This window comes from Pipistrellus hanaki (assembly GCF_964339955.1).
Source record: "Pipistrellus hanaki genome assembly, chromosome: 4".
NCBI lineage: Eukaryota > Metazoa > Chordata > Mammalia > Chiroptera > Vespertilionidae > Pipistrellus > Pipistrellus hanaki.
In genome coordinates this window covers 74,862,397-74,887,896 of record NC_140506.1, presented here as the reverse complement: position 1 = coordinate 74,887,896, position 25,500 = coordinate 74,862,397, and the positions used below count along the sequence as shown (strand labels likewise).

General features: G+C 39.4%; 1 long non-coding RNA gene across 1 annotated transcript in view; it reads left to right on the top strand.

The window, feature by feature from the left end:
* LOC311620979 overlaps positions 1-25,500 on the top strand; it is a 123,672-nt gene that overhangs the window by 31,185 nt on the left and 66,987 nt on the right. Inside the window, exon 3 of the long non-coding RNA XR_014794776.1 lies at positions 18,257-18,296. This is a non-coding gene — a long non-coding RNA (uncharacterized lncRNA). The remainder of the gene's footprint in view (positions 1-18,256; positions 18,297-25,500) is intronic.

Genomic DNA, 25,500 nt, shown 5'->3' with positions numbered 1-25,500 from the left:
GTGAGAGCACACTATTTTCATCTGCTATCTACATGTGAGGCATGAGTTTTGCAGAATTAGCTGTGATGAATTTTCTCCTTCTCTCAACTCCTTTGACATTTAAAATCTGTACTGCCCAAATTGGGGCTTGATTGTACATTCTCACATATTGTTCCATGGAAGTAATCTCATTCTTCAACAAGATGATTATCTCTTTGATGGCAGAAGCAGTGTCTGCTGCTCTTCGAACTTTTGCATTCCCCTCTGGATCTAACTCAGTGCTAATCATGCTGACAGTATTCACTGGACACTCAAACAATTGTGTCATCAATACAAATAAAGCTCTGGAACAGAGTCTTGAGGGAAGAATTGAAGATTTCCAGATAATTAAATCAGGGTAAAATGTTCCAAACAGAGGGAAAAGAATTTTCAAGCCTGTAGAGTTGAGAACAAGCATGGTGAGGTTGGGGAAACCACAGTGAACTCCACAATAAAAGCTTAAGTGGCAGGTAAGGGACTGGCTAGCAATGAGTTGGGAGGAGAAGACTGAAGCCTGCTATTATTATTAATATCATCATCATCATCATCATCATCATCACTATTTACCTCTAGGAACCAATGACCAACATAGAAAGTTTAGCAATCTCTCTATGTGAGAATAAATACTGTGATAACACTTTTCATAAACCTTGATTGGCCATGTATATTAAAAATACCTCAAAAATCATATGTGCTTCTCCTTTTTCTTTTTCCAACTGATAGTCTTAAACCTTAACTTATAATCATTCAGGACTTGTACAACTTTACGATTTTTCTCCCTTTCACAGCCAATTTTTCAAAAGAGGTTTAAATATGTAATAACTGACTCTCTAAGAGAATAGCATCTGAGTTTTCCAGTTTCTATGGTGTAAATATTCTCACCATGGCCAATTTCAAGTTCTTTCAATGATGTTTCTGATCACAGAGTTGGGAAGAGAGGAACACAATCCCCTGTGCGAACCGGCTCCAGCACACTTACTGGTTGTATAAAGCCTGCTTCTGATAAACTGTAACACAATGATAATTAGTGAGGACACTTTTGATCACAGTGCCAGACACCCAGTGCATCTGGCTGAAGTGAAATAAAAAAGTTACTTATCCATATAATCCGGAATGGCTGGAGAACAACTGGAATATCTGGATGCTGGGGCTCTAGGCCACCAAAGCCCTCTTTCCAATTCCTATCAATTTCTCAGCTTTATTCTCATCATATAAAAACTCTGTCTTGTCCCAGATTCAGGTAAATGGGTTGCAGGGAAAGAACTGACCTTGGATCATTCTCTTTGTCCATTGTTAGGGGGCTAGGTCATGAATCTTTTATTTGAGGCCTACATTTTTTTTTTGTTTGTTTTTAAATATTTTATTGATTATTCACAGAGAGGAAGAGAGAGGGATAGAGAGTTAGAAACATTGATGAGAGAGAAACACCAATCAGCTGCCTCTTGCACACCCCATCTGGGGATGTGCCTGCAACCAACGTACATGTCCTTGACAGGAATTGAACCTGGGACTCCTCAGTCTGCAGGCCAATGATCTATCCACTGAGCCAAACCGGTTTTGACCACATTTTTGTTGGAGGAAGAAGTTTCTCAAATCAAAGAGGACAAACAATGCAACCTATGAAGATCCCTAATGTTGGGTATGCTATAATTGATGATGAAAAGATTTGGCTTTCCTTCAGTGTTTTGAAGTGAAGATGCAGAAGGTCCTAACTTCTTATTCTTCCCTAGAGGACCCCAACAGCTCTAAACACTGATATTTGCAAAAATGAAGCAATTCATGAAAAAGAAGCTTTTCAGTTTCCGAATCACTAAATTAAAAGCCATTTGATATTACTTGACATTATTTTGGATTATGGAGAACTACTTCTGCCTCTGAGATGTAGGTTAGGTCTTTCTCTTTCTTACAAAGCAATTCTTCTGCCCTAGTGTTAAAGTAGGCAGCTAGTTAGATATTAACAAAAGAGAAGGGAGTGGGCATCTAATTAAGCAGGACTAACATGGAAGAAGCAGCTTCAATCATTCTAAGCAGTGGAGTGGACAGGAAAGACAGGCTTTCCAATCTTCTCAGGGACCAACTGGCCTGCTTCCCAGATTAACTGGGGGTGTCTGTGGGGGGGTGGTGGTGGAATAAGCAAGGAGGGAGAAATTCTTCTGCTGAGGTGTGTGCTGTGGGAGCCTGGTGACTAAGCAAAACTATGAGGCATGCACAATAGGAGCCACATGGCGGCCATAAAGGGGAGGAGTCTAGCCTGGGAAAATAAGTGTTATGCTGACAAGGAAGGTGCTGAAATCACCCATTAATAATTAGTCTTATCTTGTAGATTGGGAAAGAGTGTGATAGTACTTGAAGATCTTTGACTGCAGTAACCTCATGCCATCCTAATAAAATCTTGCGTGGAAAGCGGAGAAGCTGGTATCCACATTTTGTAGACAAGGCAGCATGTGAGAATTGCTTATAGCACCTTTGTTTCATTGCCTTTTACATCTGACCTGCTTAAAAGATAACTCAGTGCCCCGAAGTGTCACAGCTCCCTAGCAGCAAAATCAGTGCAGGAAGTCAGGTTTCTATCCCACATCCAGGGCATTGCATCACTGAATGCTGATGCCTTGTGGCCAATGTCTCAAGAGTTAGAAGTCAACGCCCATTGAAAGACCTGTATCTTTGGCAGGGCAGAGGGGCACAAGGAGGCAGGAGGGCGATGGTGGAACACAGCTGCCAGCTGCTGAGTTAAAAAAATAAAAAATGAAATAAGTGACAGCAGAGAACATAATGAAGTATATAAACCTGGGTAAAGCAGTGCAATGGGTAATAAAAAGTGAAATAGGGTGGAGGGGGTGAGCGGATTGCAGTCACATATATCACCAGTGCATTAAGCTGAGTCGGGGAGGCAGGAGGAGGGAGGGAGGCCATCTCCAGGAACTCATTAAAGGAGTTTCCAAGCACTCCTGGGGGGAGCCTATGGCCTGACTGTGGTGAAAGGCTGGGCAGGTTGGCCTTTCTGCTGTTTTCACAAAGCTCTCCGTGCCCTCAGGACGAAGACGAACGCCTGGCTTTATATTAAGGCTGTGTAGACATTACTTGATGTCATGGTTACTGCCAATTTGTCTGAGCTTGCTGTGCCTCCCAAGGAGGCCTCTTGGTACCCTCCACCCCGGGCCTCCATGAAACCCCAGGCATTTCCTGTGACATTAATAAGCACCAGCACACTGGGCTTAAATTTCTTGGACGTCTCAAATTTGGTACCACACAGAGTTCAACCCAAAGGCCATTTTTCAGTAGTTATTTTTAATGGTTTTTTTTGGGGGGGGAAATAATCTTTAACCAGAAGACAAAGAGCTCGCACATAAATCTTACTAAAGCAAACCCCGTGTAAAGTACTGATGCACTTTATAAGCTGTAAACTGGGCTTTTATTAGCCATTTATGAGCCATTTTTTATGATGCAAGTTTAATATTAAACTATAAAGTTCACAATGCACTTATAAAGACAGATAGACTCATTCACTTTATAATTCTTGACTTGGATGCCTGGCAGAAGCTGAGCATGTCATGTCATTTCAGCAAGCCGGCCCAGTTGGGACTTTGGAAACTGGTGTAGGATTAGGCCTGGGAATTGATAGGCACTGGGGTATGTTGTAGGCTGGAGTGGGAGGGAGCAATCAACTGCAGCCATAAAAATAAATGCACAAGCTGGGAGGTAATTTTTCTTCTGACTTTTCTGGAGCGTGGGGCCTTTATAGCCATTTAGGAAAGGAGTATTCTCTAGAGTAGCAATTCTTCTTTAGAGCAGCGGCGATATATTGCCACTTGATTTTGTGCAACCTACCTTTTTCCTAATAGATCAGCATGCCTGGTGTTTCTTAATTCAATGTGATGAAAATGAAGTTTTTTCTGAGAGCTCAATGCCATGTAACTGAAAGGATAGAACATAACTGAAAGTGGGATCAATTTAGGATTGCAAATTTTATTTTCCCTAGGAAAGGAATGTTTGGTGTATGGGAAACAGATGGCCCTTCGTGTACCTCATGCTGAATATATGAATTATCAGTGGAGGATTATTCTAATCACAGGCCACACACCGTATTAAATCTCCAGCTTCCTGTCTTTAAGCCATACTTTTGAATACTGGACAGCTTTGGAGGGGAGGAGTGGAGCATACTTAAAAGGATCAAAGACTCAAAATGACACCCAACAAATTAGCAGTAATTATAGCACTTTCACTCCCAGAAAACCACTCGATCCCTCTAGACTATTAAGTTTCCACATTGCTTCACAGTATATGTGGTGGCCCCTCCCTACTGGGTGACTTTATAACCAGAGTTTATACTTCCAACCTCTCTTGAGGTCAAGTTTTCACATATTTTAGTACCCTGCAATTTTCATTCATTCATTCATCCTTGAGCTTCTACCATGTGCCAGACTCTCTTTGAGGTACTGGAGATATATTGGGGAACTTAAATTTTTGTCTTTGTCATAATTTACTAGAAACCTTTTCTCTTAGAAGCCTGCGCTCTGCTGTGCCCAGTGTCAAATTCTGCATTCATTTTCTCACTGGACTAATACTGTGGAGGATTATTCTAATCACAATGCACATGGTCACTTACGGGAAAACTTAATTGTACCCGTTGATACGAACACAATAGCATGCTCAGCCTCTTCTCATAGACTATGGACTTTAGCCTATATTGGTTAAACACTGGACTATGTCCTATATTGATTACCTCCATATTTAAGAAGCTCTGGGGACTACTCTCGTCCTGTCTCACATTCCTGTGGCTCCTGAAAAACCAAGCTCCCCAGACATCCATCATCTCTTGGTTCTTATTTCCATATTATCCTGTGCAACTTATAATTCTCCCCATTTCCTCATGCCTCCCCCAGTTTTCTGAATTGTTTTCTGGAACACACATTGAGTGAAGGCTGATATCTGTTTGATCCTCAGTGGTGAATATGTCTACCTCCACACCATTTCTCTTGGGAAGCTCCTGCAATCTGATCAGACTCCTTCCAACCAAGCTCTCACTACCCACCATGCCCTCCCTCCCTTCTTCACTGCCTCCTTCCCAGTCAATTATTCTTGAGCATCTGATTCATTGTTTTCTTCTCATTCCTACTCTGGTCATCATTATCAGGACAACATGTCCCCCTGGAGGGTGAGTGGTCTGATTATTTGGAATCTTGGGAGCTGATTTCCTCACAAGCAATTATCCTTTCCTTCACCACACTGTAGCCACTCTCCCATGTTTGTTTATTTTTCATTAACAACGTACCACCTCCAAAATCTCAATGTCAAGGATCTGTTCCTGTACTCTAGTAACAGCTGCATTGAGAATGCCAATTCATTAATTCTAACACTCTTTTTCATGTTCTAATTCTCTGCTCTCTGGAATCTTCCTTTTCTACCAACCAAGCACGCGCACACACACACACATATATGCCTAAGCAACCGAATGACTGGTCACTATGATGCGCACTGACCACCAGGAGGCAGACACTCAATGCAGGAGTTGCCCCCTCATGGTCAGTGTTTCTCCCACAGCCAACCTCCCAAGGCTGACCAAAATACCATGGTTCCTCCCCCATCCAGCCAGCCCTGATCAATCCAATTGGGACTGGGTGAGATGGCCCTAATTGGCCCTGATGGCTGGCCAGGCCGAGGGACCCCACCCATGCATGAATTCGTGCACTGGACCTCTAGTCTATATATATAAAAGGCTAAGTGTCCATCCATCTGACTGGTAGCTATGATGCCAGGGGGGGCAGATGCTCAATGCAGGAGCTGCCATGACTCATACTGGCCATTTTAAAATAAATAAAACCATGCATCTGGTGCTGTCAAACCAACATTCTGCTTTCCCCAATTGGGACACAGGCCAGTCACCACCCCAGAATAACACCCCACCAAATCGCAGCCAGTGCTACCAAGACCCCATGGTGCAAAATGTGGCCCCCAGCCCAGCCCAACCCAGAAACGGTCTCTGTGGGCGCTGGGCAGTAACATCACATAGAAACACCCAGCTTCCTCTCCCTAGTGACTGGCCTCCTTGGAATTTTTCAGCCCAGGAACCTGACTTGCTTTATAACCATGTGCAAACAATGCTCTATCCACTGAGCCAATCCCGCTAGGGCAATTTTATATGTTTTTAACACGACAAGAGACTAAATGAAAGCACACACATATATATTTATATAGTTTGTTATATTAACCTTCATATTTAAGTTTTGGTCCTCCTCATAAGTTCCTATGGTTTTTAGAGTTACTATCTAGGATTATTTTCTTACTCAAGTACAACTTTACTCCCATCCACAACTTTTGTGCTTTTATTGCAAATATATAAAGTATCTATATGTTATAGGTCCAACAATAAATTACATGCATATTTTATACAATTGCTTTTAAAATCAGTTAAGAGAATCTATTACCTCCACAGTAGGTGGCCGCTGGTCTAGTCTCAGTTACTAAAAGTTTGTTGAATAAGTGAATAAATAAACATGCAAAAATGTCATCACTACCTAATAATTACCTTTCCCAGTGGCTTCTGTGTGTGTGTGTGTGTGTGTGTGTGTGTGTGCATGTCTGGATTACTTGCTTCCATTCTGAAGAACTCCCTTTAATATTTCTTACAAATGAGGTGGCTTAGCAACAAACTCTCTGTCTTTTGATTACCTGTAGTGTTTTTATTTATCTTTTCTTTTATAAAGATTGTCTTGTTGATATAAAATTCTTGTTTGACAGTTTTTATTTTTCTCTCTCAGTACTTTGTCTCTGGCCTTCACGATTTCTGATGAGATGTCAGCTGGGTATGATGAGTCAATTTCCTCTTCCTACTCTCAAGATTTTCTTTGTTTTTGTCTTTCTACATTTTCTCCTGTGACATGTCTGGGTGTAGATTACTTTATCATTATCCTACTTAGCGTTCTTGAAAGTTAGAATAATGGTTTCTTCAAATTTTGGAAATTCTTATCCATTACTCCTCTAAATCATGTTGCTGTTTCTTTATTAATATTTTCTATTTGATGATATATTTTCATCATGCCTTTCTTTACTCCTTTAATTATATTTTCTTTTAGTTCTTGGAACATATTTATCAAAACTAATTTTTATCTTTGCCTTTGATCCGTCTGGGACCTCTCAAAAGCTAATTCTGTTACTTGCTTATTCCCCCTGTGTATGGGTTGTACTTCCCTTTTTCTTTGTATGGCTCATAATTTTTTGTTGAAAATTGGACATTTAAATGATTGTAATAATATATTATGACAACTTTAGACTCTGATATTTCCACCCTTTCCTTCGGGCTTGTTATTTTTGTTCTTTGGGTCTTTATTTAATTTTGTGACTTAACTGGACTATTTGAGTACAATCTATTACCTCCACAGTAGGTGGCCGCTGGTCTAGTCTCAGTTACTAAAAGTTTGTTGAATAAGTGAATAAATAAAATATATTCACAACTTCTATTTGTAATTATTGTTAGAAGAAATCTCTCTTTAGATTGTACACACAAGGGGCAAAAGAAGTTTTACAGTTGTTCATATAGAACATAATACAATAATTAATAAATAACAATGCATTAATAAGCTGTTTCATGTACTCACACTGTAAACCTACTTTTGCCCAATCCTGTATATTTACTTACATTCAGATATCTTTTTTGTTTGTTTAATATGAGTTCATTAATTTGAAAATGCAGAATTGTGTGAAAGCTAAGAGATGGGATAGATGGCAGCACTATATCCTGCTCCAGTTCTAACAGAGTCTAAACTATCCTGTTTAACATTTAGCTTCATTGAAATTTTTTTTCTTCAAGGTGTATATAGTTTAGCTTTAAAAACACTATACTACCAGGTGAAAAACCTGTTTCAAATTCTGCCTCTTGAATTTATTATGTGAGTGGGGTACTAGTTGATTTATCAGCAACATAGCATAATCATATTTTTTTCTTTATGCATGCCTTAAAAGAATTTTAAGTGCTTAAAATGATGCCATCAATATACTTTGAACATATTGAAAATATATCTATATGTAAAACATATTACTATTGTTATTAATTAGTAAGTGTTAAATGTTAAATGTTAAATGTTAAAATAATAGCAATCATGTTTTTTGGATCCAAATGTAAACAAACACACATTAAAGAAAGTATCTGTCAAGAAGGATCATGACTTTCTTCTATAATTGGAATCTATACCCATATCTATTGAATCTGGGTCCTAAACAAGCCATTCATGCATGTATTGGACATTCCTAAAGTTAAAATTCATCTTTTGCCAGAAGTCTTCATTGAGATAAAGTATAATGAAAAGATACGTATTTTAGAAATTAGTAGTAATTTGAAACTAAATCCTAATCCTCCCAATCTATTCTGCCTGATCTTTCCCCAGTCACTTAATTTCTAAACTTCTCAGTCTCATTACCAGTTCAATCGGCATCTTCTTTCATGATGTTGTGAAAGAGATTAAGCAAAAAACTTCTCATTGTCATCCTGGAACATAGTCAGTGCTCACTGTTCACCATAGTTCTCATCTCTTGACATTTACCAAGGTCCTTCCTTGTGAGATAATGCATGCAGTTCATTTTCAGATTTCCCATGATTCCTAGCATATTTTGTTAATCAGCTTAATAATAACCCACAACCTTCTGACCAACTTCCTAGCATATTTTGAATAAAGACACTGATCTCAAAGATTGGTTGAATTTTATTGTATTCTCCTGATACCTTCATTGTGTTTGTGAGAATAACTAGTAGAGAACAGGACTCTAAGCATATGGCATTCTGGAATGTTAAGTATTGAAGAGAAAAATGTATGCATAATGGGGAGCCATCAGAAGGAGCAAGTTGTAAGGGGTTCCTTTGAACATTAGAGATGTTCTGAACATACTGGATATTTGAAAGTAAGTTGGGGATAAACAACAAGAATGGCACCCTAGGGGAGCAAGATAGGACTACAGGAAGTTTTGTGAAAAAGTGAGTTTTCTGATTTATTATCCAGCATCGGATCTGCTCCAGTGGTCCCTATCTGCATGGCATCAAGATGCTGTTTTGTTATTTCCTGCTTTAGAAATTATGTCTTGAAAAATGCTATCTACTAAGCATAGTACATCTAAGTGATTTATATTTTCATCATATATATATATATATATATATATATATATATATATTCATTCAGTTGCCAAAGAGAATTTCTTGTCTTTATGAGATTAAAATGTAAATGACTTCTCCATAAATGCTCCCTCTTTTCTGCCTTCCCACAGCACCCGCTCCCTCTCTTCTTTTGGAGTTTGCCTCCTTTTAACTGATCCCCATTAAAGCTGTGTTTATGAACACACTGTGCAAGGGACAGTCATTAAATGCTACTCTATCCTACTTCTCTGCCACTGGTGAGTGGTTGGCTCATGTTCTGTATCTACAGCACAGTCAATCAGCTGTGTTACTGCACCCATGAGGCTTGTGTTGTTTGTCGTGGGCAGGCACTGCTCACTGCTGGCTTCTCAATGAAGGCGGTGCTCTACACACATTAAATAATTACTGACACTGTCATTAAGGTGGTGATTTATGTGCCTCTGAGAAGAAAAATAGAGTGAATTTGGAGGGCAGTGTGCCTTCTTTTACATACATCATCATGTTGGAAGATACTTCTTTCTAAAATAAATGTTGCTATATAATCTGCAACTCTCACAATGAAGCTGTGCAGGATCATGCGACTTTCTGAGTGAAGATGAGGTATGAGTTGTGTTTTTCTCTTAGGTAGTATTTGTCCAGTAAAATGGGGAAAATGTCATCACATAAAAATGCTCTGTTGGTCATTGCTTTCATTAGCTCCTGTCAAGTGGAGTCAAAATTTTGCATAAGGAGCCTCAACTTGATCTCATCTCTGAGTTGTCTATGACTAAACTGTGGAGGGCCTCGATGGTTGGGTCTAGAATTAAAGTAACTTATGCTTCTGAGATGGGTTCTAGTCTCAAGTAATTTTTTAGCCACGTCTATTACAATGCAATTCTGATTATTTATGGTAAAATGATATTTATCACAGAGTGATTAAATAATTCACCAAAGCTCACATAGCTTGGAAAAAGAAAGAGCTGAAAGTAAAACTACAGTCTGCATGATTTCAAAGCCCATTTCTACTTTATACCTTTTCATCTACACTCTATCCTGTCTCAATTTCTCTACCATAGAGGTCCCCAAAGAGTCTAGAGCCCTAGTTGCTTATCCATTTAGCTGGAACAATAATATTCTAAGTTACAGCTGGTTCCCCGTCTTTCAAGAGTCCCTTGGGTTCTTTAACTGCATAACAGTGGCATCTGAGACCGATTTGGGTCCTGCTGCAAATAGACTCTAATTGACAAATTCTGTATATATAATAAATATATGATATGTGCATAAATATAATAAATAGATATTATATGTACTATTTTCTTCCAGTGTGTGGCTATCATTTTATTAAAAAAACAATGTTTCCTTCTGAGGCATGTTTATGGCCCAGCATGTAGTCTGATAAGTGACCCATTTGACTTGTAAAGAAAGTGTACCCTGAGGTTGTTGGATATAGTGATAACATAAACTGATGAACAAAAATAGACCCAGACACAAATAGCAGGGGAGGTAGGAGAGGTGGTTAGAGATCAACCAAAGGACTTGTATGCTTGCATATTAGCATAACCAATGGGGAGGTGGGGGCTTGCCCTCAGGGGGGTAGGGATGACTGGGAGGGGTCAATCATGGTGTACTCTGAGGTTGTTGGATGTAGTGCTCTATTGGTATCAATTAAGTCAAGGTGGTTGATAATGTTGATTTAATTATTGATATGATTAAGTATGGATTTGCCATTTTACTTTCAATTTTTTGTTTCCTTATTTTTGTTGTTGTTTTTATTTATTATTCTTTTCCTGTCATTTGGGGGAGGAGGAATATACTTTAGTTATTTTTAGAATCCCACTTTTATTTTCCCATGTCTTTTAGCTTTACGTTTTGCATTACATTATAGTGGTCCATTTAGAGATTGCAATCTAAATCCCTAAGTTTTAACACTTCTTTCACAGTTAATATTGTACTATTTTATGGAAAGTAGGTCAACTTAGCCACCATAAAGGTCCATTTTGGGTCTTATGTTTATACTACCTACATATATTACAAAGCCACAAGTTTATAATTTTTTAAAGAGTTATATGTATTGCAATAAGATTATAAGGAAAATGGTAAAAATAGTTTGCTATATATAAAAATATTTACCACTTCTAATGTTATTTCTTTCTTTCTGAGAATTTGAGTTTCAATCTGGTATAATTTCCCTTCTGTCTGAAGAGTATCCTTTAGTAATTCTTGTTCTAGTAGATCTGTTTTTATCAAATTCTCTTAAGTCTCTTTTTACCTTATTGTGACTTTATTTCCCCTTTATTTATTTTTTAAATATATGTTTGTAATGCTTTTAGAGAGTAAGGAAGGGAGAGGGATAGAAAGACCTCAGGGACATGCCTTTGCCAGGAATTGAACCAGTGACCTCTTAGTTCAGTGGATCAATGCTCAACTACTGAGCCACACCTGTGGCTCAGTATTTTAAAAGAACATTTTAAAAGAACATTTTCAGTAAAAGTAGAATTTTCCACTGACAAATTTTTCCTTTAGAATTTTAATTAAAAAATATATATGTGTATATATATATAATATATTACTTTCGTCTGGCCTCTGTGGTTTGTGACAAGGAGTTAGCTGTTAATAAAGCAATTGGCTTTCAACTATTCCACTATAATATGTGTCATATTTTTATCCTTCTTAGTGTTTTCTGAACATTTTAAATCTGTAAAAGTATGTCTTTCATCAAATTGGAATGTTTTTGCATTTTTTTCTGCCACATTTGTTGGGTGCTCTCATTTTGAGACTTCAGTTACACATTGTTAGACAGGTATATGTTACTTACTAGGTTCTATAAATCTTTTTCATTCATTTCTCTTTTTGTTCTTAACATTGAGTAATTTTTATTGATTTTTTTTCTCAAGTTCACTTACTCTTTCTTATGTCCTTGGCATTCTTTTAAATCCATCCAGTGATTGTGTAAATTTCAGATATTTTATTTTTTAAGTACAGACTTACCATTTGCTTTTTAATTGTTCTATTTGCCTACTGTCACTTCCTGTGTTTTTGTTCATCACCAGCATGTTTCCTTTTATTTCTCTAAGTATAGTTATAATAGTTGTTTTAAAATTCATTTTGCACCCTAGCTACCGTAGTTTGGCTCAGTGCATAGAGCATAGGCCTGAGGACCCAAGGATCTGGAGCTGGATTTGGTCAAGGGCACCTACCTTGTTTGCAGGCTCCTCCCTGGCCCAGGCCTTGTTCAAGGCTTTTGCAGGAGACAACCAATTGATGTGTTTCTCTCACATCAATGTTTCTCTCCATCTTTCTCTCTCTCTCTAAAAATCAATTAAAAATATCCTTGGGTGAGGATTAAAAATATAAAATAATTAAAAGTAAAATTCATTTTGCTAATTCTAATATATGAGATGTATTGAAGTTGATTTACAGGTCAATTTTCTCTTAAAAATATTTCACGTTCCTGTTTTTCTTATATTTTGAATAAATTTTGTTTTATATTCTAGACATTATGGATATTCAGTTGTGGAGACATTGAGTTATTTTATTTCTCTGATAAATGTTTGTTGGTTTTGTTTCGGTGGCAATGAACTTAGTTGGACTTGAACTGCAAACTTGATTGGTAGCGCTTTAGTTCAGGTCTTTCCTTTTTTAGTTCACTCGCTTTTATTATTTTCCATGCATACATTATTTGGAGGTGAGCCAGGGTTATGGGGAGATGGGTCTTTTTGAGTTCATCTCTGGTGTTTTGCCTTTCTCTCAGATTGCAACATTGCATTTGTCAGTGCAAAAAAAGAAAAACCCAGGTTGGATGGTTTCCCCAGACAGAAAGCTGTGGTTTTTCAAACACGGCTCACTTCAGATTGCCAGCAGTTTGACCTCAAGCTACAAGTTGTGAAAATGGAAAATAGCTCTGTACAACTCTCCTCTGGACGTTGACCCCTCAATGGAATATGCCTGCTTCTGTGTACTCTGGGAGGCTTATTGTTTTGTCTGATATCCACAGTTTATAGTTATAATCTCAGGTGGGCTTCTCTGGTTGGATCTTATTCAGCCATTAACCTCCACAAACATACTTTTTTCATATCAGGTTTGTGCTTGACAGGGCTATACTCAATGCCTTATAAATGAAATTATAATGATCTTTCCAAATTTTTGATAGACATCATTGGCAAGAAAATTTATTCACATTAGTTGGTGATGAAAATTTAAAACCATTTTTACAGCTCCCCAAACTTTGCAGTAGGTAAAAGTGTGTTTAAAGGAGCTCACAGCTTTTCTTTTTTGCACTGACAAATATAATGTTGAAATTTCTTGTGATGAGGCAAATGGGTTTCAAATCCAAGGGAATGTTTTCATATCAAGTACTTCAAAATAATGATGATGTTCTAATTAGTAGAAAACACATGCATTGTTAGAGCAATCACCCTGCAGCTAGCCTGGATGCCACTAAAAAGGCATATTAGCTGCCAAAGCATTGGATATGTGTGATGGCAGAGAGATTCAGGCCCCCTGGAGCTGCTCTGCCAGGAACACCTGGTGATACCAGCCTTTTTAACTCCAACTGCTGTTCTTTTGTCTGTGCACCTGACTGCTTAGGTATTTGGAATAAAAACTGCACTAGTGGGTCTATGGACCCCTCATTAAAAGTGTGTTGAAGTATACCATACAGCTGGCTACAATTTAGATGTTGAAGATATAGACAAGCTCATTGGCAGCTCTTAGAGAATTGTGGTCAGAACAGGTATAATTAACATGGTCAGTGCTCGCTGAGCTATTGGGATCTATTGTCAGACTTACATCTACTCAGCTCACCTTCTTAGGAACACTAGATTCATCTTTTCATGCTTCCGTAAACGGGTTTTGGGTCTCTGTTGACCTGAAGCTGCACTTGGACGCTAAAAAGGCTCAAGGGTTTGTGCCAATATAGAATGCATCTGTAACCCATTCATAGTGTTTTAGTATACTCAGAAGTTAATCTTCAGTTTATGAGTATTTACAATTGATGTTGTTGTTGAAATAGTGAAATACTTGCACAGGACTCTTATAGTAAAAGAAGATTTTTTTAATGTTGGATTAAAAAAAAGCCATGTTTTTTTTTAATCCAACATCCTAACTCCACCCCCTACTGCCCAGCCCTTTCCTGGAATCCCCCTTATGTTCCTCCTTCTGTGTGCTTATTACTAACTAGAGGCTAGTGCACAAAATTCATGCAAGGGGTTAGTGTGTGTCCCTCAGCCCAGCCTGCACCCTCTTCAATCTGGGACCCCTCGAGGGATGTCTCACTGCTCATTTAGACCCGATCCTATACCTGAACCAGGTAGGATCAGGCCTAAACGGGTGGTTGGACATCCCTCTCACAATCCAGGCCTGCTGGCTCCCAGCTGCTCACCTACCTGCCTTCCTGATTGCCCCTAACCACTTCTGCCTGCCAGCCTGATCACCCCCTAACCACTCCCCTGATAGCTTGATTGATTCCTAACTGCTCCCCTGTCAGCCAATTTGCCCCTAACTGTCCTCCCCTGCAGGCCTGAGTCCCCCTCAACTGCCCTTCCCTGCAGGCCCAGTTGCCCCTAACTTCTCTCCTCTGCCAGTCTGGTAATCCCTAACTTCTCTTCCCTGCAGGCCTGGTTCCCCTCCCTCATCCCCCCCCCCCCCCCATCTGCTCTCCCCTGCAGGCCTGGGTTCCCCCCAACTGCCCTTCTCTGCAGGCCCAGTTAAATCCAACTTCCCTCCTCTGCCAGCCTGATCACCCTCAACTGCCCCCCCCCCTCCCCGCAGACCTAGGTCCCCCCATAACTGCCCTTCCCTGATGGCCATCTTGTGGTGGCCATCTTGTGTCCACATGGGTGCAGCCATCTTGTGTGTTGGAGTGATGGTCAATTTGCATATTACTCTTTTATTAGATAGGATAGAGGCCTGGTGCACAGGTGGGGGCAGCTGGTTTGCCCTGAGGGATGTCCCAGATCAGGGTAGGGGTTTCCTTGGGGCGTGGGGTGGCCTGAGTGAGGGGTCTGTGGTGGTTTGCAGGCCAGCTACACCCCCTGGTGATCCAAGCGGAGGCCCTGGTATCTGGGATTTATTTATCTTCTATAATTGAAACTTTGTAGCCTTAAGTTGAGGCCAAGGCAGGCCAGAGCAGGTGGAAAGCTTGGCTTCCTCTATTGCCAGGGAAACCCAAGCCTCCTGTTCTCTCAGTGGCCACAGCCAACTTGGTTAATTTGCATACTCGCTCCTCATTGGCTGGTGGTCACCGCTTGTGGGTGTAGCAGAGGTGCGGTCAATTTACATATTGCTCTTTTACTAGATAGGCTACATTTTGAGTTGTGAAATCTTTCAGTGTTTCTCAAATTCAATGTGCATACTAAACTTTTGAAACCTGTTGTAAAGCAGATTGTTATGATTGGGGGATTGGAGGAGTCAAGAAGAGATTCTGAATTTTTAACAAGTATCTGGTAATGCTGAAGCCGCTGTTCAGTGGATCACTGTTAGAGTAACAGGGATATATTTTGAATATCACCACTGAATATACTACAAAGACACCATCGGAAAAGTTCTGAAATAACCTAGTGTTGGGAGTGTGGGAGATGGGACTTGACTACCTGGGTAGGCAGATTGGAGGTAGAGATGTAGAATAGTAAAGAGAGAAGAGAGGTGTAGTGATGCCTCCGACAAAGCAGGAACTGTAAAGACTTTGGCTTCTCATCTCATGAAGTTGGGGCCATTGGAAAGTTTAAATTAAAGTATGAACATGATATGGCATTCATTTTGTAAAGAGAATTCTAGATCTGTTTGGAAAGTAAAATGAAAAGGCAAAGGTGGAGGCAGGAAGACCAATTACAATGCAGAGATGATGATGATGACTCAGATCAGGTAGTAAGGAAAGGTCAGATTCTGGACATAATGAAGAGGTAGAGTCAACAGAATTTGCAAATAGTATGTTTGTGGGATGGGAGAGAAATCTAATATGTCATCAAGATTTTTGACCTGTGTGTATGATACCAATTGAAATGGAGAAGAATTCAGGTAGAATGGTTGAGGTGGGAGAGTCAGAGTCCAGCGTGAATCTATGATTATATCCAAGTAGAAATGTTGAGTAACAGTTGTATTTACAACTATGGAGTTCTTCAGTGGTAGGGATTTTTGAGTTGTTGATACATACATGGTAGTTAGAGCTCTGAGGCTGAAAAAAAAAATGTAGATAAAAGAGAGCAAAGACTGAGATTTGGTTGTGGGATACTCTAATCTTAAGAGTTTTGAAAGAAAAAGAATCCAAATCAAAGGAACCTAGAGAGTCTGGTATCCTGGAAGCCAACTGAAGAAAGTGAATTGATGAGGAGGAAGTAAATAACTGTGATAAATGCTATTGACTCAAAAAGTAGAATGTCGACTTGAGAATGGGCCATTGAATTTAGCAAGTGGAGGTTGTTAATGACTTGAACAGATTTCTGCAAAACAAGAGAGGTGGAAGCCCAATTGGGATAAGTATAAAGAGAGAAATGGCGGTGAGAAATTGCAGCCATGGAGTAAGATCAACATTTTAGGGGAGTAAGGTCAACATTTTAGGGGATAATTTGGAAGAGAGAATTCACAGTTGTGTGTATGACTTTTGGGCTCTTGATTCTCTGAGCTTATTCTGGGACATACCTGGGCCCATGGACATCATTCCACCAGGTCCAAAGAAACTCTATGGGGATCACAAGCCCCTGGATGCCCAGAAGTATCCTACAGCTAGAGTATCCTTGTCTGGGGTCTTGCTGTCTATCTATAGCAGAAACCATCCTGAGAATAAGAGAATTCATGCTACATAATGGGGGTCTTGCAAAGCGTAACTATCTATAAAGTAAGCAGATAACTTTCTAAATAAATAGCAGCCTTCTATTTAAAAACCGTTCTTCTGTGGTTGACTGATATTGGACAAACCTATTTGTAATTAGCATCGAGTCTATCAAATTTATCACAATCTTTCTGAAAACGTATTAAGCACTTGTTCTGTATAGCATTTTTTTTTAGAGAAACAAATTGCATCTGTTTATTATTGACTGTACAGTGGTGCCTCACACAACGAACTTAATTCGTTCCAGGAGCAAGTTTGTTATGCGAAAAGCTCGTTATGTGAAACGCGTTTTCCCATAACAATACATGTTAAAAAAAATAATTCGTTCTGTAGCATAAAATATGCTAAGATGACATAAAAAAAGATAAATTTTTTGTTATTATTTTTATTTAGATACATCTAAAAACATAATTTTTTAAAAAAAAAAACACACATTTTTTTAATTTTAAGACAGACTAAGTAGAGTCTACCGAATCTTGCACATCTTCATCCATTTTCTGCTTTTTGGCTGATGGTTTCATGAAAAACCTGTCCAAAGTCGTTTGTTTTTCTCTTTTCTCCAACATCTGCCGGAAATAACGGACAAGAGTATCGTAGTAAAGATCGTTGATCCTGTTTGCTTCAGCTGAATCCGGATACAGTGTATTGAGTTTAACTTAAAAGGACGACTGCCGTGATACGTGCGTGATTTAATTCGTAATGAAGAACGATTGCCGCGATACGTGCTTAAGTTAAGCGCAGTGACTAACGACTGCCTGCAGTGCCTGCGCGGAAGGATGCAATACATCGGCAGCGATCGTGGAAGCTCGGGCAAAGCGGTTGTGGAAGCTCGGGCGACTTCGTTGTGTGAAACGAAGTTCGTTGTATGAATCATGAAATGAAGTTCGTTGTGTGCAGCGTTCGCTGTGCGAGGCGTTCTTTATGCGAGGCACCACTGTATAAAGAAGTGTTGGGTTTATTTCTGAGGCCTAAGATTTTCTGGCTCCCATTTGAAAACTGGAAAGAAAAGGTGGGGATAGCTGATTTTATACTTCAGTGAATATTTCCACAATCATTCTGTGAGGCTGAGATACAGAGATTCTAGGAAGCGCCACGCTCTTTGTTCTTTGATGCATTGTTGTGAAAGGTTTCCTTCCAACAGAACATGTTGCTAACTTGGTGTGTCTATTTCCACTCTATCTCTGGAGACAGGTTGGACAAGAACTGGTTGTGAGATCAATTTTTCTGATATGACAAACAAGGTTTGTGATAAATTCTGAGATCTCTAAGAATTTGCTGAAAACAGTAATTCTGATTTTGTCCTTTTGTTTTAGACTGTTGGATGATGTCTTAAAGATACCCATTCTTCTGATGGTGAGTTAACCCTACAAAAGTAGGCCTTTCTGATCAGAGGTGGCTATTTCCCTAGCTCTACTATTTTTGGTGCTTTCAAATCTGAATATACTTTAAGGGGATTATTGGTGTAATCCGTCAGTCTATCCTTCCTCTGCACACCCCCAGCTCCTGGGTACTGTTTCACTATGAGTCAATGCTTTGTTTTGGTGTCTCTTTCTAATCTCCTGACCACGAAATCTGGGAGGTCAAGGTCAGTGACTTAATTTTTACTCATTGCTTCCAGCATCTTGTTTACTCAGAGTTCAATCCTTAAACTGTCTCAACAAATGCATGATAATAGCAGCCACTACTTTACTATGGACAAGTGAGATACTTTTTAAAAGAAAACCATGGATGTCTAAGTTGTTCAGTTTAGCGAGACTTTTATCACTTGTATGTCACATGCTATCCATCGATTCAGAATATACACCAATACTTTAGACTCTAATTGAATAGGGCTATCCAATAAGCAGTTTCTGAGAGGAGGGTTAAGGATGCATAGTTTATTTTGGAGTTGCAGAGACATGGCAGGTTAATGGGTAGGTAAAATGAGGGAAAATAGTCAAAAATCCCAGCAACCACTGTAGACAGCTAAGAAGGCATGAGGAAATGCTGTAAAATACATACTTCAGAATTATCCTAGACAAGGGGCAAAGAAACTGGGATGGTTATATTCCTTCACCCATCAGTCATTGCTTAAGGGGTGTAACCATCCTGGGAAGATGTTAATTTCCAGTCATTTCTATAATGCCTTATGTATGAGCCAAGTAGGTTCTGGCAGCCTAAGGCCAGCCAGCCAACAACCATGATGTTCTAGCTCTCAAAAGTCAGAGTAGGATACACAGAAATGGCAATGGCAAAGGGATCGGAGGGAATGTAGGAAAAGCATAGACAGGGACTGCCACAAAGACCACACAGTGCCAATTCATAAATGATCATTTGTTTTGTTTGTCCTTACTCTCAAGACCAATCTCTATTAATGTAGAAAAATGCCCTTCAATGTGTTGGGTAGCATATGTAAAAGCATCTTAGAATGCATCGTATAGACTCTAAAGTGTGATACAAGTATGTTGTTATTAACATTATTATAATCATTATTATTATGGGATTTGATTAAGTTATCAGCACTTGAAAGTGTTAGTTGAATGCATTTCTGAGAAGAAAAGTGAACTATTTAAATACAATTCCAGTTACACATGATCAATAACTGTCCAAACTAAAGCCCAGTGCCTTCAATCAATTTGGAAATGAGAGCAGAAAGTCATACATTTGTTGATTGTTTCTCCCATGGAGGAAAGTGGTTAGTCTGACCTTTGCCAGGGGCTTATAGGTATATAAAATATTTTTAATGTTGTGGTCTTGGGAAAGAAGCCATTAGATCTGAGTTTGACAATTAGCTCTTTACCTTTTTTTTCTTTAAACCTCTCTGATCCTGCTTTGCATATTTAGTCTTATTTGAATCCAAACATTGACCTCTGAACCATGGTTTTGACTTCCACTCAATGTTGAATATAACTACTATCTAGGATTATGCTTTCCTCTTTGACCCACTCATTTTCAGTTAAACCATTCAAAAAAACATGCTGGTTTTGGATTCAGTTATCTCAAATCTGTGACTTTTAGTGACTTAAACTAGTAGCACCCCATCTCTGAAAAATTTTACCTAAATGAGTTTCTGAAGCTCAAAGGGTGTAACCATCCGGGGAAAATGTTAATTACCATCTATTGCCATAATTTGTTCTTTCCTATCCACTGGAAACTCCCAAGATGCCTTTCTGTCAGGGCTGCCCACCTCTGATGGTTCTTGCTGGAATAAAGAAATGGCAGAGGAAAGGAGAAGATAAGGTGAATATAAAAGCTATGTGGGTGATAGAATTATCAGGATTTGTGATTGATTGGACATGGACGTGAGAGGGAGGTGTCAAAGATGATGGATTAGGTTGACTGCTGGTCAACCTGAGATAGAACATATTAGGAGAGAACAAGTCAGAGCAGAAAGATACCTAGAGAAACAAATGGATCCTGTCCCCCCTCTCCCCCGCCCTCCACTATTGAGTAAAATGTAGCCAAATAGCAGTTGTGGGTAAAACTGAACCTTATTATTAAGTTGCTTAAATTGATTAAAGCACAATTATGGATGAGTGATTATTACTTTTCCTGGTCATTCTGCTAATAGAGCTTAAATTTAGTAATAGTCAAATAACTAATAGAGTACATTTCCTATTGATAACATGCCTAGAGTCTTGAGAGGATTCTCATTTGGTGAAAGGCTCGGGGGAATCATTTCATTGTTGTGAACCAAACCCTATTTAATTATGAACAATATAACCTCATTGTTGAGCAGAAAAAAATACCTAGAAGTATTAGATTGGGTATAATTCAGCCCCATTTCCAAGAACTGAGCCAGGAGACTCACGGAAGGATGTCTGGTGATGCATGCTTTCCATACTAATGGCGCTGGCATTGCTGAGTCAATTTGGATTTAATTTGATTTCTGGCTTGATCCTCTGGATGGCCCATAACTGAAAACCTGGATATTTGTTCATATTACTATTGTCCTCAGACAAAGACCTCTCAAATTCAAGAGCAATCTATAATGTAGCTATCCCTTTCCTATCTGCTCAGCGTGTACCTTAACTGGCAGCTATTCAGGCATTTATTTTAGATAGCAGTGCTTGTTATGACCGAGGGCTCCTTTGAATCTGGGTTTTTGAGATCCAAATTGCTAGCCTTGGAAATTTATTACTCGACAAAGGTCTGTTTAGGGCTCTTCTCATCTGGAAGAAGAGGAAGAAAAAAGAAAGATGCACAAAACCCTCTTTTATCTACAGAATTGCTAAAAATGTTCTTGGAAGAATGGCCTGTGCAGGCTCACCTGACACTTCACTGGTATAAGTAATTTCTGATTATTTCTAGTCTCTCTGTTTGAATCAGTGTGTGACCCAACAGAATCATTTTCCACGGACTGGAGATGATGTGATTTCAAGTGAGATAACAAAAAGGGAAAATGAATACATCAGCTAAGCGCTTCAAAGAATCATCAATTCTGTCTTTGGAAAGGGCAGCTCAGGATGAGGGCAATGGCAGTGAAGACACAATCTTCAGCTATAAATGGCCAGAAAGCTGCGTGCACCATAGCTTTGAGATTAATAGCAGTGCACATTCACAGAGGGATGAATTTGTGCCAGACACAGTTGTAAGTACTCTGTCTTATGCCATGTAATGATTTATATCTTTTTATTTCAAATTTATAAACAGTATTATTAGTTGGGGTTCTTCAATTGATGTATGTGATTACGAAGGCTGAGAAATCCCAAGATCTATATAGTTGGCAAGCTGGAGCTCCAAGACAATTGATCGCAGAGTTCCAGTCTGAGGCAGAAAACCCATGCCCCAGCTTGAAGACAGTCAGGCAGGGAGGCGTGGAGACCCCTTATCCAGCCTTTTGTTTTACTCTTGCCTTCAACTGATCGGATGAGCCCACCCATGTTTGGGGAAAGCAATCTGTTTGACTCAGTCTACCAATTCAAATGGCAATTTCATCCAGAAACATCCTCATTGACAATGCAATGTCTGGGCCGAGTCAAGTTGATACATAAATTTAACCACCACAGATAGGGAAACTGGGGTAAGTAATAGAGGGGTAAGTAACTTGACTAAGGTAATATAGCAGCCACATAACCACGTATTTGAACCCAGGCTGTCTGACTCAGGTCCGAGGCTTTCACTATCATGAGACATCATTTCTCTATGCCAAGATCTAGAACACGTTCCAGAGGATATCAGACATCTCATTTTCCTCAACCCTCAATACAGGACATGGAATTGGAAACAAAAAATCTAGGAAAAGAGGAAGGCTTGGGTAACACCACAAAAATGTGAAGTGTAAAAATGGGGGAAAAATTGATCTAGTATTTAAGTATGGCAAAGTGTTTAATCAATATTTGTCAATTAATGCTTTTTGAGAGAGCAAATGTAATTACTATTGGTAACTTGTTATATTATTACTATAAAAATGCCCAACTTCCACAAATAGATGACCCGTGGGCTAAGAATCTATCTCATATTTATCTGTATTTCCAAGGCTTACATGGTTTATAGGGATTATGGAAGGAGCTCAATAAATATTGGTTGACATAGTTATATTGGTGACTAAAGGTGTTAATCAACTGATTAGTTATTACAAAGGTTAATAAGTATGCATGTTATTTTTTAAGAACAAGAAGGTATAGAAAAGATATTCAATAAATATTCTTATCAAATCAAATTTAAGTAGTTTGCAATGGAAAACATTATTTCTTTTTTTATAGCAGAAAAAAAAAGGAAGGGGAAAATGGGTTTCCTAAAATTTCATCCTGATTATGGGGATGGAGATGGGCTGAGCCAAAGCAGAATGTAATGAGGAGAATGACTTAAATGGTAGAATGGTCGGCTCTTGTCTACAGGTTTACAGAAATGAAATTAAACTTGGGCTTTCTATTGCAAAACAATAAGCAAATTGAAGGCTAATTATACCAGCTCATCAAAAAAAGCTGGCAAACTGAAGAGGATTTTGCATTTCTGAGTAGAACGAGTTTTCAGATGAAAGAATTTATTATAAGAAATTGAGAACATCTGGGCCATCAAAGGCAGAATGCAGTGAATAATTGGACAATCACAGACTAGCATCCATTTGAATAAGAGGCACTTCCTCAGTTCCCTCTAGAGGAAGTGTTCAAAGTTCCTCATCTAGGGGGAAATGAGGCTCAGCTTTTGAAATGTGATTATCCTACCTGGTTGTTATTTGGTTATGAAAGAAATCTATTTTGGAAACCTCAGTTCCAGGAAGTTATTCTTGTGATCAAAATTAGGGTAGAATGGCAGGGAAGTGGCTGGCTCCATTCCCTGTATTTCACCTACTAGCTTAAATCTTATCACCCTCATCTGGTCCTGGCAGGCAAACATCATATTCATAAGACATAACACTCTGTCTTTCCCCATTCTCTGTTTTCTCTCTCTCTGATGTCTCTGTAGCCAGGGGTTACCATGCTGGCATCATTCTGCTGCCAGACAGGGTTCTAATGAAGGGGTTCTTGATGGGGTGAGCCTCTGGGCTGTTGACAGGAGTGGGGATAAGCCAAGTTAGTCCCCATTCTACTCAGAGCAATGCTTTCTCCTTACGTGTGATAGCAGTAATGTCCTATGTTAGTACATCCTACTTTAGGTTAAACACTGAGTGAGGTATTTTACACACATACATTATTTCCATTCATTCTAATAGACTTTCTAGAGCAGGAATGGAGAAACTCTTTTCTGCCCAGGGCCAGATATTTATAATATCTTTCATTGGCCATACAAAATTATCACTTAAAAATTAGCCTACTATATTTGGTCAAACATTTAATTAACTTAACCCTAATGCCTTGGAAGGGCCAGGTCAAATTATTTCTCCAGCCTTATACAGCCAGTGGGCCAGATGTTCCCTACCTCTGCTCTAAGTAGTAGCAATTACTCAATTTTATGGTCAGGGAAACTGAAGATCAAAAAGATTATAAGATCAGTCAGATAATATAGTCCAGATTATATTGTGTATTGACAATACTCAGTGGCTTAAAACCACAAACATTTACTTTTTATTCATGGTCCATGTCCACTATGAGTGAGCAGGGGACTCTGCTCATTACAGTCATCTGGAAACTCAGGTTGGTTGAGCAACTTCCATCTCCAATAATGCCGATCTCAGTGCTTGGGGGCCTTGTGAGAGGGTCTCCCATCACAGTTAACTTACCCCCCACCTTCACCCCGCCCCCCCCCCCAAAAAAAAAAAAAAGAAAAAAAAGAACATGCAATACCTATGCTTACAGTTCATTGGCCAGGACTGGTAAGGGTGGGGGTAGAGGGAGGGATAGAAAATGCAATCATAATCTGCATGCCCAAGTTCAGAGAACTAGAAGAATTCATTGAACAGCACTGGTGAGAGAGGCATATGACATGGTGATTAAGACTAGGTTTAAATTGTGGTTCTACCAAGAACTTATTTGCTTAGCTATGGAACCTTTGACCAACTGCTGAATCTCTCCAAGCTTCAGCTCCCTCACTTCTTTAAATGAAGAAATAGTGATACCTTTATTAAGGAGCTGTTAAAAGGATCCAATAAGATAATGCACACACAGACTTAGCTAAGTAAACTTAGATACCATGAGGCCAGCCCAAATCCTGCATGCCCAGAGACCATTTGTTCATAGTTTTTGGAAATGCAATAGCCAAAACTGTGCCTGTGGAAGAATGCAGGAGGTGCTTATCTAGGTATGTCCAGGAGAACACGCTGTCCAGAGAAGAGTCAAACCTTGTTATGAAGTGGCAGTGCAGGAGAGATGGCCAAGAAGAGGAGAGGGGCAATTTTAAAACACGGCCACAAATTCTTCCATACTCTTTGTTGACTCCTCTTGAATCTGGGAAGGCCTATAACTGCTTTGATCCATAGCAGTGGAAGTACAATGGAATGACATATGTTTCTTCAATGCTAGGCCAAGTTGCTCCTAGCTTATTTGCTGAAACACTTGCTTTTGAATGTCTGAGCCACTGCTTACTACCCTGAAGTCACCATGCTGTGAGGAAGTCCAAGTACATGAGAGTCCCCAGGTGGATCCACAGATCCCACTGAAACTTGTTGGAGTCATCCAGACAAGGCACTGTGAGTGAAGAAGCTGCAGATGATTCCAGCCCCCAGACGTCACCCTCAGTCCACTGAGTCTTCTCAAGTGAGGCCCTACACATCATGGTGTAGGCATAAACCATTCCCACGGTGCTCTGCTATATTCGTGACCCACAGAATCTATGACCATAATGAAATAGTTATTGTATGTATTTTGGCATGGATCGTTATGCAGCAATAGATAACCAGAAGCATGAAAGTAAGGGAAGGGTGATTGTAGGTGAATGGGTGCTAGAAATAAAAGACTGGGTGTTTACTGGAACCTAATAATGTGCTTTTCCGGAAAAAAAAAATGGGTCCATGTAAAAGATCAAGGGCAGAGTGTCCATTTCCTTTTGACTTTGGATTTGGTCACTAAGCTGAGCTTGCTTACGCACTGTGCTGATTTGGCAGCTTCATTCATAAACCTGCCCATACCTCTGCCTGCTCTCTAACAAAATCAGAAACCTGATGTTGATAGCCTGCGGGTGTTTTTCTGCTCATAATCCG